We start from the raw sequence: 11,643 nt of genomic DNA on the forward strand, positions 1-11,643 counted from the left end.
CTCAAATATGCCTAGAGCAGCCTGGAGCTCCTTACTATGCCTTTTTTTTTTTTTTTTTTTTTTTTTTAGCAAGACAGGTAACAACTGCTGGGAAAGTCTGTGCATGCCAGAGGAGAGTGCTGGGCATGTTCCCTGCCCCGCATGCTGGGACTGGCAGTGCGGTGTCAGTCATCACCCCACGTCTCATCAGAACATAAACCTGCAAAATGAGCGTGCACAGGCTCTGATTCTCGCTTTGAGCTGGGGGAGACTGCTCACGTAAGCTGGAGCAGTTCTGCAGCAAAGTCTCTGCTCGATGTACCCAAGAAACTCTCCTCTTCCCCTCTCTTCTTCTCTCTGTGATCTTCTCTTTAGAGAATAATAAACAAGAATGTGCCAGCAGGCTGCTCTTACATGGTTTAGGCACGTTGCTTAGCCTGGTGCCTCAGGTACCTGAGAAGGGTGCCAAACCCTTACTAATGTTCATCTCAGATTAGGCGCTGTTAGCATAAAATAGCTGATTAAAGCTATACCTCATTCCTTTCTCATTCAACATTTCCTTCCCTGAGGAAAGGAGTCTGTACTGATATACAACTCAATAGGGGAAAAGTTGCTATTCTTTCACTTCATTGACTTAAAATATTTTGTTCATTTTTCTTCTCTCATTTCTTCTTTTCCTTCAAGCTTCCACCGCTGCATGGAGCCCCACATGTTTACCTCTTATCTGCTTCCACAGGGATCCAGATAGCCTTCTAACAGCGTTTGGAGTATTAACAGCTCACAGCAGAGCAGAGGAGGGGGATTTAACACAGCAAACAGGTCAGGATGGAAGTCTGTGAAAAGTTAGCTTGTCTCATGTTCTTGAACTGTCACTAGTCTGTCTTTCTGCCTTCTTTTCTCTTGCCCATAAAAAGATGGCCGTATGCAAGGTGCCTGTTCAGTTTCTTTCTTTTTTTTTCAGTTACAAGGAAAATTGTATCTCAGACCACTGATGCCCAAGATTAAAATGCCAAGTGCAGAGCTGACAGAAACCAATACAAAAATTCGCAGGCCAAATTCAAAGTGTTCAACTCATTCCCTGAGTTGAACTGTGCTACTACATGAAGGACAAACATGGAAAGGTTCTGTTTGTCCTTTGTTGGAAGTGTGGCCTTGGTGCAAAAGACTTATCTACCCCGTGTTTGGTTTCATTTTCCTTCATTGCTGGGGAAGATGTTAGACCAGGCTAACACTCTGTGTCTCAGTGTACTAGCTCACCATGGTGACAGGCAGCAAGAACAGCAAGGGGTTTCTCAAACCCAAATGGCAGCAGAGTACACTGAAGACCTCAGGGCTTCCTGTGGCCCTTCCACTGTCTCGTGTACTGAAAGGAAGGTCATTTGGCCCTGGGGAAGGGGAGAACCAGGTAGGGATGTGGTCTTAAAGCAAGCTTGTTTGAACTTTGAGCTGAGCCTTAGCCCTTCATGCAGCAGAAACAGAAGCTGTAGGCTTTGTCAGAGCAACTTTTGGTAGAACTGGGGAAGGCCCTGCAACAGTGATTGCTGCTGCCTCCAGGCTGACACCTCCTCCCCAGGGAGGGCCCAGGGCGTCCAGCTGGGCCTGGCCTGGCCTGTGGTGTACCACCTGTGAAACAAAAATAAACCAGTGGGTTTTCAGGCTGGGTCACAGTGAGAAGTCCCCTTGCTTATAGCTGACATGAGATATGGAGCTTCTGCTTTTCTCAAGCAGCATGTGTCCTTGAACAAGAAGGGGAGGCTTGCAAGCTGGGATGTTAGCAGAAAGAGTATCTGAACTTGCTTTGAGATGACAAAGGTGACAGCACCTCCTGCCCTGTGAAAAATCTGGAAATCACTTCAGCTCTTGCCCTCCTTCCTCTTGAAGAAATCACCTTGATAAGACAGAGGAATTGCAAGCTTCATGCTTGCTACTGAAGGGCTGCGGCTGAGGGTGGTCCAGAGGGCACGCTGCACATGTTTCGGGGAGCGAATGAAGGATTTATTTTCTTCTGTCTCTAGCCTGGAAGTTTCACAACCAATAAATTAAATGAATACTTCCAAAAATGAAAAATAAAAATCTCTGGCCCACAGAGCTCTGAAAAAGAATCACATAATCTTTCAAATGATTTTTTTTTTCAATAGTCATTTATTCAAATAGCAGCCAATAAAAATGCAAAGCTGGATTGTTTTGAGTGGTGGGAAAAGTTTTAGCTTAGAATAACATTAAACAATCAAAACACAGCAAAAGATAAATATCTGGAGTGCAATTATATTTTGCCAAATGCAGACATGGACTTATATATATATATATATATATATTCTTATATATATATAAAAGTCCATGTCTGCATTTGGCAAAATATATAATATATATTATATAATATATATATATGACACCTATAGCAGTCTGGAATTCTATGATCCTGTAATATTAACCGCAGAGTCATGCTTATTCTATGAAGAATGAGGAGGAAAGGCAGGAAGTAACACAGTTAAATTATAGTAGGAGAGATTAAACATAAGTCTAAAGTTTGTTGTGCGCCTTTTCATTGCTGTTTGTAGGGTCTTTGTTATGCAGTCTACCAAAATGTTTTTTATCTGACACTTGTTTTACCAGCATTACTAAGGTTCAAAGCAAATTGCTTGACACAACGAATTGGGTGTTCAGATTTGATTATAAAATTGTTCCTCCACTCCTAAGTATCATCTTACTATGTTTATATTTTTGTGTTATATACTGAGAGATTTCACTTCTAAATACACTCAAATGTTACTTCCAAAATAAACATCCATTTTCCCAGAAAGTGTTTGTCATCTAAGATGCATTTCTTGACAATGATTTCCATAAAATAATATCTTTTTTCCATACAAAAGCTTTATGCAGGCTGCTAACTTGGTTGACACGGGCTGTCACATTACTACCGAGTGTTTACTTGCTACTGAGCTGAGCTGAATTAGAAGCTGTAAGCTAGAGGTAAAAGCTTTCTTTCCAGTCACCTCTCTGTCTTCCAGAAGACAGACAAAAAGAACAGAATTATTCAGAGTGGACCAGAAGACTTTTTTATTAAAAATACCTCTCAGGAAATGTGAAGATGACACCATCCTTCCTGTAAGAACACATCCTGACATTTCCATAAACTCCTATAAAGAAGCGGAAATGAATGGAAATGAGGAATAAGTGAGGAACATGTTGACAGGTGAAAGTATTAACTACAGCTACACAGGCTTTGCTGTGTTGGCCCATGGAAAGAGAAGGGCTGTGCCTCTTTTTCTTCTTTTTAGCCTGTAGACATTTACCACCCTTTGGTCGGATTTCAGTTCTCTGCCTTACATGGGTGGAACTTCATTGGCTTCAGTTAAATTATTACTGGTTTAGATATTGTTATGCTTTTGGTGACCCTCCAAATTCAGTTCAAGCCATCAAGTTTTATATGGCTTCTACTCAAAACCATTAATTGGCATCTATTCAGTTGAAACTTGGTCAAAGCTTGACATCACCTTAGTACACATTTTTAAATTTGCAAAGCATGAGTGTTGGGTGATAGATAACCTCATCATTTCCATTACTTCCTATGGGTAGATGTATAACAAGCCAAATCTGTATATATGTCAAAATAAATGGTTTAAGTGAATTTATATTTACTGCTATATGCATTTCTTCAGATAGTTCTATAGGTCTGTATATATTTTAAGACATTCTGCTTATCTCCTGGGAGTGCTTGTTGACCAAATACAGGTCAAAAGATACTTAGAAAGTAGTTTTTGTCTTTTGCAATTTTTCTCCAGAGAACAATGTTCAATTATCAGGCGTTTACCAGCAACAATGACTCTAAACTCTATATTATTCAGACTTCAGAGCTCAACAGGGGGAGAAAATCTGATAGGAAAAAAAAAAAAGTGAGAAGAGCTATTGTATCTGTTAACAAAATAGAGGTGAGACACCTGAAATGTACTTGAGGAGCCTGCCTTCTTGATTTCTCTTCGACTGTTTGTGCTACCATCAAAGATCATACATATTATTAAATGCATGGCATAAAAAAATGCAGTAAGAGAACAACAACACTGCATATTTGGAAGATTACACCTTATTGTTTATTCAGTATGTTGCAACATTTTGCCAGAATGACTTGGGAATTGGAAAGTTCATTAATTTAGTGGATTAATAACCCTTCTCAGAGATTCTATGATATTCCTTTCAGGACTAGAGAAAGAACAAAACTAGAATCTCAGAAGCATAAATGTTTATATTTGCAGTCATTATGGAATAAGAGAATTTCTACAATGTAATCTGAAATATATAGTATTAGACATTCAGAAAAAATAGCATGTATTAATTTCACTTCTGCTTTGATTGAATATGGTCAACATCATGTGTTGACTTGGATGAAAAAGCAAGAATTATACCTCCACGAATATTTTAGGCTCATTTCTGTACAAAATATCTTGGCTGCATGCTGGTGAGCTCCCTGTCCAATGTGTGTTATCTGTTGAATGCACAGACCATTTCTCTTCTTGTGACAGAATATCTGCCATAGATCTTAAGGCATAAATTGTTCTTGAAGGGTTTGGGGAAGAATAATGATTCCTGCTTCTCTGGTGGCTTCTTTCTCCCAGTGCTGCCACACAAGCAACCTTAGAGTTTTCTTACTGCAGTAGCCTTGGTTTTGCTCAACATCATTTTTGCTGAGTTTAGCACTTGCACATTCTCCACAGAAGCAGCGCCATTGGTGGTACTGGGACCAGAGGACAGAGCTACCCGACTGTTGACAGCTGGCCAATGATGCCCAAGTACAGATTTGAGAGTGAATGATATGCAAGCAGCAGCAGCTGCTGGGGAGGAACAGACTTCAGCAGGAGGATCTGCAGAAAGGTGCGGGAGGAGAAGTCCCAGCTGAGAAGGATGGTGAGGCTATAAGCAAGGAAGAAATCCTAATAAAGTCCAGAAAACTGAATCAAGGGGAGCAGGTGTATGGGAGAGGTTATATGAAAGAGCAAAACCAAAAGCAAACAAAAGATTGCTGGGGAGTCTTGAATAAGACAACAAGATCTTGAATGGCTGTCCAAGTGATGGGGCTGACTGACAGCTTTGGGGATACATTCAGGGGCTTCTATCACTGCAGATTGTTGCAGATTTTTTTATTTATTGCCTGGCTACTTACTTGCCTATATATCTGTCTGTATGATTGCTAATTTATTTTTTTCCTTTTCTTTTTTTCTTTTTATTTTTTTCTGTAGGCTGGTTTGAATACATCAGCCTTGTTTGAAGAGAAGGATTATCACAACAGTTTCCCTGAAGCACTCCAGTTCTCCATGTGGTGCCAATAATCCATCCACACCACACAACCTTGTCAAATATTTCAGAAGTGCGTATCATTAATGCAGCAGTGTTAGCAAATCTTCAAGGAAAAAACTCTTTTCCTTTCCTCTCCTCCTTTTTTCCAACTCTAGCTTTAAAGACAAGAATTTTGCAGGTGGGGTTACAAACATAATATGAAGCTTTAATCTGGAATATAGTATATGACAATATGTATATGTAGGGTGAGACTGTTTTTTATCAGAGGAAATATCCTTCTACCCTGTTTATTTTTGTCTATTACTACAAACAAAGAAGATGAGGTTGTTAATTTTGAAAGCTTTAAATTGTGGCCTAAACCAAGCCTAACTTGTCAAATAAAAGTTTTGTGCTTCTGCTAACCATTCTCCCATAGAATTTAAAAATGCAAATAATTGCAGGAATAATAAAAACTCGAGCCAAAAAGGAGTATGTCATAGGCAGCTACACTGGGAGATGGTCTTACACCTCTGCTCTGTAATGCAAGGGATTTAAGTCTTGGTCTTCATCATTTCATGCCAGCAGATAGTTTTCAACAGCTGCGTTTGTTAGCATCCAATAGCCAAAAAAGTGCACCAAACTTCAAGCTACTAGGCAAGTCCTGTCCCTCGTAAGGAGTTTTTGGTGCTTTGAAAAGTCTGATTTAGCCATGTCTAATGCTGGTCTGCTTTTATGTTAAACTAAATAAGGATGTTCTGTTTTAACACAATTTCCTCCTGCTTAGTCATTTGTACCCACTATTAAACAATAATGTCAGTTTTGTATGACTGCCTTTCCCTGGGCTCATGGATAATCACATGGCTTTTGCACACTCTGTTTTAGTAACAAGAGATATGGCTGTAGGGAATCTGGACATTTTACTCAGCATATATTAAGTTCAAATCCATTGTTTTTTTCCCCATACTTAGCCAAATTCTTGGCTGTGTCAAACCTTGGCTTGTCAGTTGAGGAGTGTGTGCCTGGCATGCGGGGGAGTGCTGGGGGAAAGGGGGACAGCTGAGAAACATATGGCTTCAAACCACCTTTTTGCTTTCCTTATCCTCAAGAATTGCAGGGGCTGTAAGCTTAGAGCACCCCCCCAGGGCTTCTTTAAATTGCATCCAGCTGCAGTGGCCTCTAATGGGAATAGTCCATCATAGCGGTCAGCAATATCAACACCGCTCCAAGCCGCAGCTCCAAAATGCTTGGGCTGTCGGCTGGATTATGGCCATCCCCAGTGACTCTAGGTATTATTATTTCTCCAAACACATGGCTGAATGTTGTGTTATTAAAATAAAAATGTAAAGAGGGAGTACTACGAGCGCGCCATATTAATGAACCCTGTGAGATGATGCAGAATGACAAACTAGACCATCACCACAATGTTGTAAAAAGACCGCACTACATAAAGGGATTTTAACAGTGTTTACAGTGCACTTCAGAATTTATTCTTAGTGGGATCAAGATTGCCTGAGTGATATATGTATGACAGAAAGCAGCAAGCAAAATCTATTGTCTGTTGTGTCAATAACAATTAATAATACAAGATTATTCAGTTATTTTCAAGAGTAAGTTAACAAACAGGGAGCAGTCACACTTTAAACAACTTACAGGCTTGAAATAACAGCTTCTTAGTCCACTGTAAACGTGGATGTTATTTTTGCTCATCTGTTGTAAAATGTACAGTAACAGACACAGGATAACTCAAGAAAGATAGTAAATGCTAACTTAAACTGAACTAGAATAAATTGAAAAGGCTTAGGTTGTTGAAGCACCAGCAGCTAAACCTTGCACAGGATCTGAATTAAAGATGTTACAGTGTGAAAGGTCAAACTCATCCAACAACTTCTCATAAGACTTGTTCTTTATGGAATATGAATTCTCGCATGGGAGTTTGGAACCCCTTTCCCTCTGCCGCCTCCTTCCCCAAATCCTAGGAATATTAAGAAATGCGCAAACCAAATGACTTATGTAGAAAGATGAATGAAGCCATTATAAAGAGATGATGGTCTGCAGATGAGGAACAGTCATCCTCACTGCTGCTTCCCCCTCACCATAAAATCTAGGAATGAAATCATGATCCCATTAAGGTCAAAGGGAACGTAGCCAAAGAAATAATGGGTCAGGATTTTCATAACTGCCCTCCTCATGCCAAAACTTGACAACATCTCTTGACAAACCCAGACAGATCTATGGACTTTTATTATTCCCGAGCTTGCAGAGGTTCCCAGAGCTCATGCATTTCTCTTCACTGTCCTCATCTTTGAAGACATCAGTCCTTAACAAGCCCTGGGCCTGCCCCTGTAATCCTGTAATCCTGTTCCCTGATTGTGTTCCCGTGTGGGATGACAGGTCACCCACCTTCCATGTAGTGCTTGTCAAAGGGCAGAGCTAGCATGACCTGAAGTAACAAGGGCTGGCTAAGTCCCAGCCTTTTCCTACCTCACTTTCTTCAAAACCAGTCTAATTTTAAATTATTCTTCCTCCAAATTCATTACTTATCCCACCAGACCTCTTGCTCACAAGATTTCTACCTCCCAAATCTTGGCTGAAGGCTATGTTGGAAGGCATATAGATGAGTACAAGGACAGTTAAGAATTCAGCTCTGTAATGAATTATTTCACAACAGTAGACTTTTTCCAACCACTGCTGAATTGAAATTCATTTGAAAACTACTTTGATCATCAGAATATGTAAACGATTAAAAGAAAACAACCCAATGACACACTGATTTAAATACAGAATTCCCCTTGGGACAACAGAAAGAGAAATACAATACTATAATCAACAGTCCCTGAGGTAACACAAGCTAATCCCAAGTGAGTGTTGGCTATAAATGTTACACGTGGCCCTCACACAGCTTTCAGGATGCAGGGAGGAATACTGTAGACAGACTCCATGAGATTTCTTCTGCAGAAAATAGCTGATTTCCTGTGAAAACCTAAGCAACAGGAACAAGCTTCACCTGGATCTTATGTCTGTCTCAGGAGCTGTAGGGTGGATCTAACAGGCATCAGTCCTTCACTGCATTGTGAGATGCCGCGGAGTTTTCTGCATACCCAGTATGCTTTATGTGGATGATCCCAAGGGCCCTGCTGCAACTGAAGTTTCCAGGATTGTGCAATAATTCACCTCATTAAGCTAGGAGTCTAACCTCATGCCTCACATTTGCCAGAGGGAAAAACCTGCATCAGATATAGGAGGGAGAATGAGCACTGATGTTGCTTGTATGTAAACAGCATTGCTACATCATGTATAAAATAATTATGTTTCTGTCATTAAACACTGCTATTTCTGGGAAAAAAACACCCATCCTCACGAAGAATCAGTCCCTCTTTCCTTAATCTAATAGGTTCCACTGAAATGCTTTACAATATCAAGGAGTTTTGATAGCAGTGGAAAAAGAAGCACAGAAATGATCAGCACAGTGGAAAGAAAAGCTGATAAACAATCTTTTGGAGTTGTGTCTGACCCTCCAGATAGTTTTCCATCCATGCTGTGCCTGGTGTGAAAGGTGAACGTCAAACTGGACATCCTGTGTCTTAGATAAAAGCCTGCCTTAGTCACCAGGGGACTGGCTCACTGGTTTTCCAGCTCTCTTTCTACCTCTCTCATATTTTTTCACAAGATGCTTTTGGAAGACGGAGTAAGAGAATATATGAAATTATGAAAAAAAAAAATCCAGCTGACAGAAAATGTCCCCCACCTAATACTCAGGGCTGAGAAGTATGCATGTAATGTGAAATATCTGAATAAAAAGTGTCTTCTTTGATCCACATACTTCTGTGCCCTTTCTGTGTTTGTGCTTCTTCAGCAAAAGGGGTTGGAAACACTGAATGTTTTATTTTATTTTTTTAAAATATTTACACTGCAAACATAACATAAAAGCATTTCATCTGAGACTACAGTCATTCCAGGAATACCAAATTCATACTGGTTCACCGAAATTGTAGGCTTTAAGACCAATGGGTTGACTCTCCAGTGTATTCTTCAGTCGTGAACTGGAGTGACAGCAGACTTCAACCCTGATTTTGAAATTGCTTGTGATTTCAAAAACTCACCAGGAACTACTGCAAAGTTTTGTTCTTGCTAATGAACCCCATTTTGTGGAGTTTTCCATAAAATGAGAAGAAATTAAATGAAAACAAACAAAAAAACACTTCAATGGTTCAGCTCTGAATTGGTATCAGAAAAGTCAGCCACAGTCTGATTAAATGTTAGTTATCTGGTTTTCTTTTCCTTATCTTGGTTTCTTAACTACCTTGTTTTGCACTTTGTTCTAGACAATGTGCAGGTTTGTGAGACATCATTTCCTGAAACTCCTCTGACTGTGTTTCGGGGCCCAGGGGGCTGACCAGTCTTTTCACTTCTTTGAGTTGCCCTGGCATCACACGCTGTGCCATTGAACCTCAGTTTTTGTCTACACCTTGCAAATCACTCACACTTCTGACTTTTGATATATCACCTCACGAGAAAGCAAGGAACTGCCAAAGTTATTGTTAATATAACTTATTATAGAGACTTTAGCTCAAGTTAAAGGCCTGAGGAGCAGTCTCACCAAACTTGAACTGCTGTCAGAGCCCAGGCTGGGACTTGCAGGCATTTGTATATTTTTACCTGGCTAGGTGATTTTGTAATTGAAATATTGAAGAGTAGGAAGTCACAGTGATGCTATGGGTGAAAGAACCAAGACAGGCTGATAAATGAAAGTGGTTACCAAAGTGAGCTGAGGGAGACATATAATGTATCCACATTGACACAATATCCCTGTGTAAAACCCTGAGTAAAGTTACTCTGGAGAATAAAGTGATAAAGAATGAGACCAATAATGAGACTCTGAGGACCTCTGCAGTGGGTAGGAAGGGCAAAATATGTGGAGGCCACTGCAGAAAGGAAAAATCACAGAAGGAACAGGGTTTGGTTTCAGTCCAGAGAAAAGATACCACTCCCACAAAAGGTGCTCCAAAAAAATGTAAGCTGTTAATAAACACTCCGAGAGATCAGAGTAGGAGGAAAGGAAAGCTGTGTTTCCTGAAATGCAGTCAGTCACTGGCTGTCTAGAACAGGCTTCATGTGGAGCAGCAGGTGGAGGAAATCAAAGAGGTAATGGTATTTTAATGTCCCCAGTTCATTTTTCACATGCAGTACAAGAATCTGTCACTTGCATTGTTAAATGCACTAAAAGTTAAAGTTTCAGCTTCTTTTCCTTCAAAAAGGTGATTCATGGAGTTCTGCGGTGCCAAGACAAACTCTTTTATTCTCCCCCATCAAGCGTTTCAGTTTTCCTGCCGTGTACCCTGCAGGAAACCAGAGAGTTATTGGGACTGCCACAATTTCTCTGTTAGGATCAATCCATTTCTATTACTTCTTTCTGTAAACGTTAATTGTTATCCCCTTTTCTGTATTACTCAATCAAAAATAATTTTAAAAGAAGTTACAGAAAAGAGAACACAACACTTTCAGAAAGTGAAAAACAATGCGTTTCCCACATAGCTAGTGGGAAATACCAGCCACTGCAGATCTCAGTTACTGAGAGACATGGTGTACTCCTGACTGCAGCATCTGCTGGTGTTAAAGAGTTCCACATCAAGAAGAAAACACGTCTTCCTGGTCATGGGCAATCAAATGAGAGAAATTCATCCCGAATTATATACTGCCATAGATAAGGAAACGCATATGCAGTGAAACAAGAATAATATGTAGTGCCGAAGAATAGAATGCTGTAAAAGGAGTTTTCAGATCAATAAAATATTTGCACAGGATGTTGAATTTCACTTTAGATGATCAGTTAAATTTTCTCAATCAACAGATTTTTATTTTTATTTTTTTTAACCAAAAAAAAAAAGAAAAAAAGAACAAAGAAAGAATGAAGTACTATAAGGTATAATGATAAACAGGCTACTTCACATAGTAATGTGACATGCCAGGATCATCATCCATAAAGGCATAACCAGCTATTTCCTGACGATTATACACCCAGACTACTGTTTAATGAATGTCCTGGTTTCTGTGAAAAAAGCAACAGAAGTAATCAATTATCTCCTGGTTAAGTAAGATAAATGTTCTGTAGAGAAGGACTGAGCTCTCTGAAGACATGCTTGTGAGTGCGTGTCTATGTGTTTACATATAGTGCTATGACTAGCTGCAAGATTACCTCCTACAGAACCAGTTATGCAAGAGGATAAAAAGACTGATATGAAATAGAGCTGAGGTTGTACATTATTTTAATATTAGAAATACGAAAATATTGTTTAATGAGTTATGAATGCTCATGTCCAGATCACCAACCCTTACATTCCAAGCTAGGGCCAATGCTGTGTTGAATAAATGACTAGATATTCCTGGGGAAAGAAAGAG

General features: G+C 39.7%; 1 long non-coding RNA gene across 1 annotated transcript; it reads left to right on the top strand.

Moving 5' to 3' along the window:
* Positions 1-2,406: 2,406 nt before the first annotated feature.
* Positions 2,407-5,675, top strand: LOC136790681 (uncharacterized). Its single transcript, XR_010831082.1, has 3 exons — positions 2,407-3,084; positions 4,689-4,878; positions 5,211-5,675. It is a non-coding gene; the product is annotated as an uncharacterized lncRNA (long non-coding RNA).
* The last annotated feature ends 5,968 nt before the right edge of the window (positions 5,676-11,643 follow it).

Source organism: Anser cygnoides, chromosome 4, assembly GCF_040182565.1.
Source record: "Anser cygnoides isolate HZ-2024a breed goose chromosome 4, Taihu_goose_T2T_genome, whole genome shotgun sequence".
Taxonomy (NCBI): domain Eukaryota; kingdom Metazoa; phylum Chordata; class Aves; order Anseriformes; family Anatidae; genus Anser; species Anser cygnoides.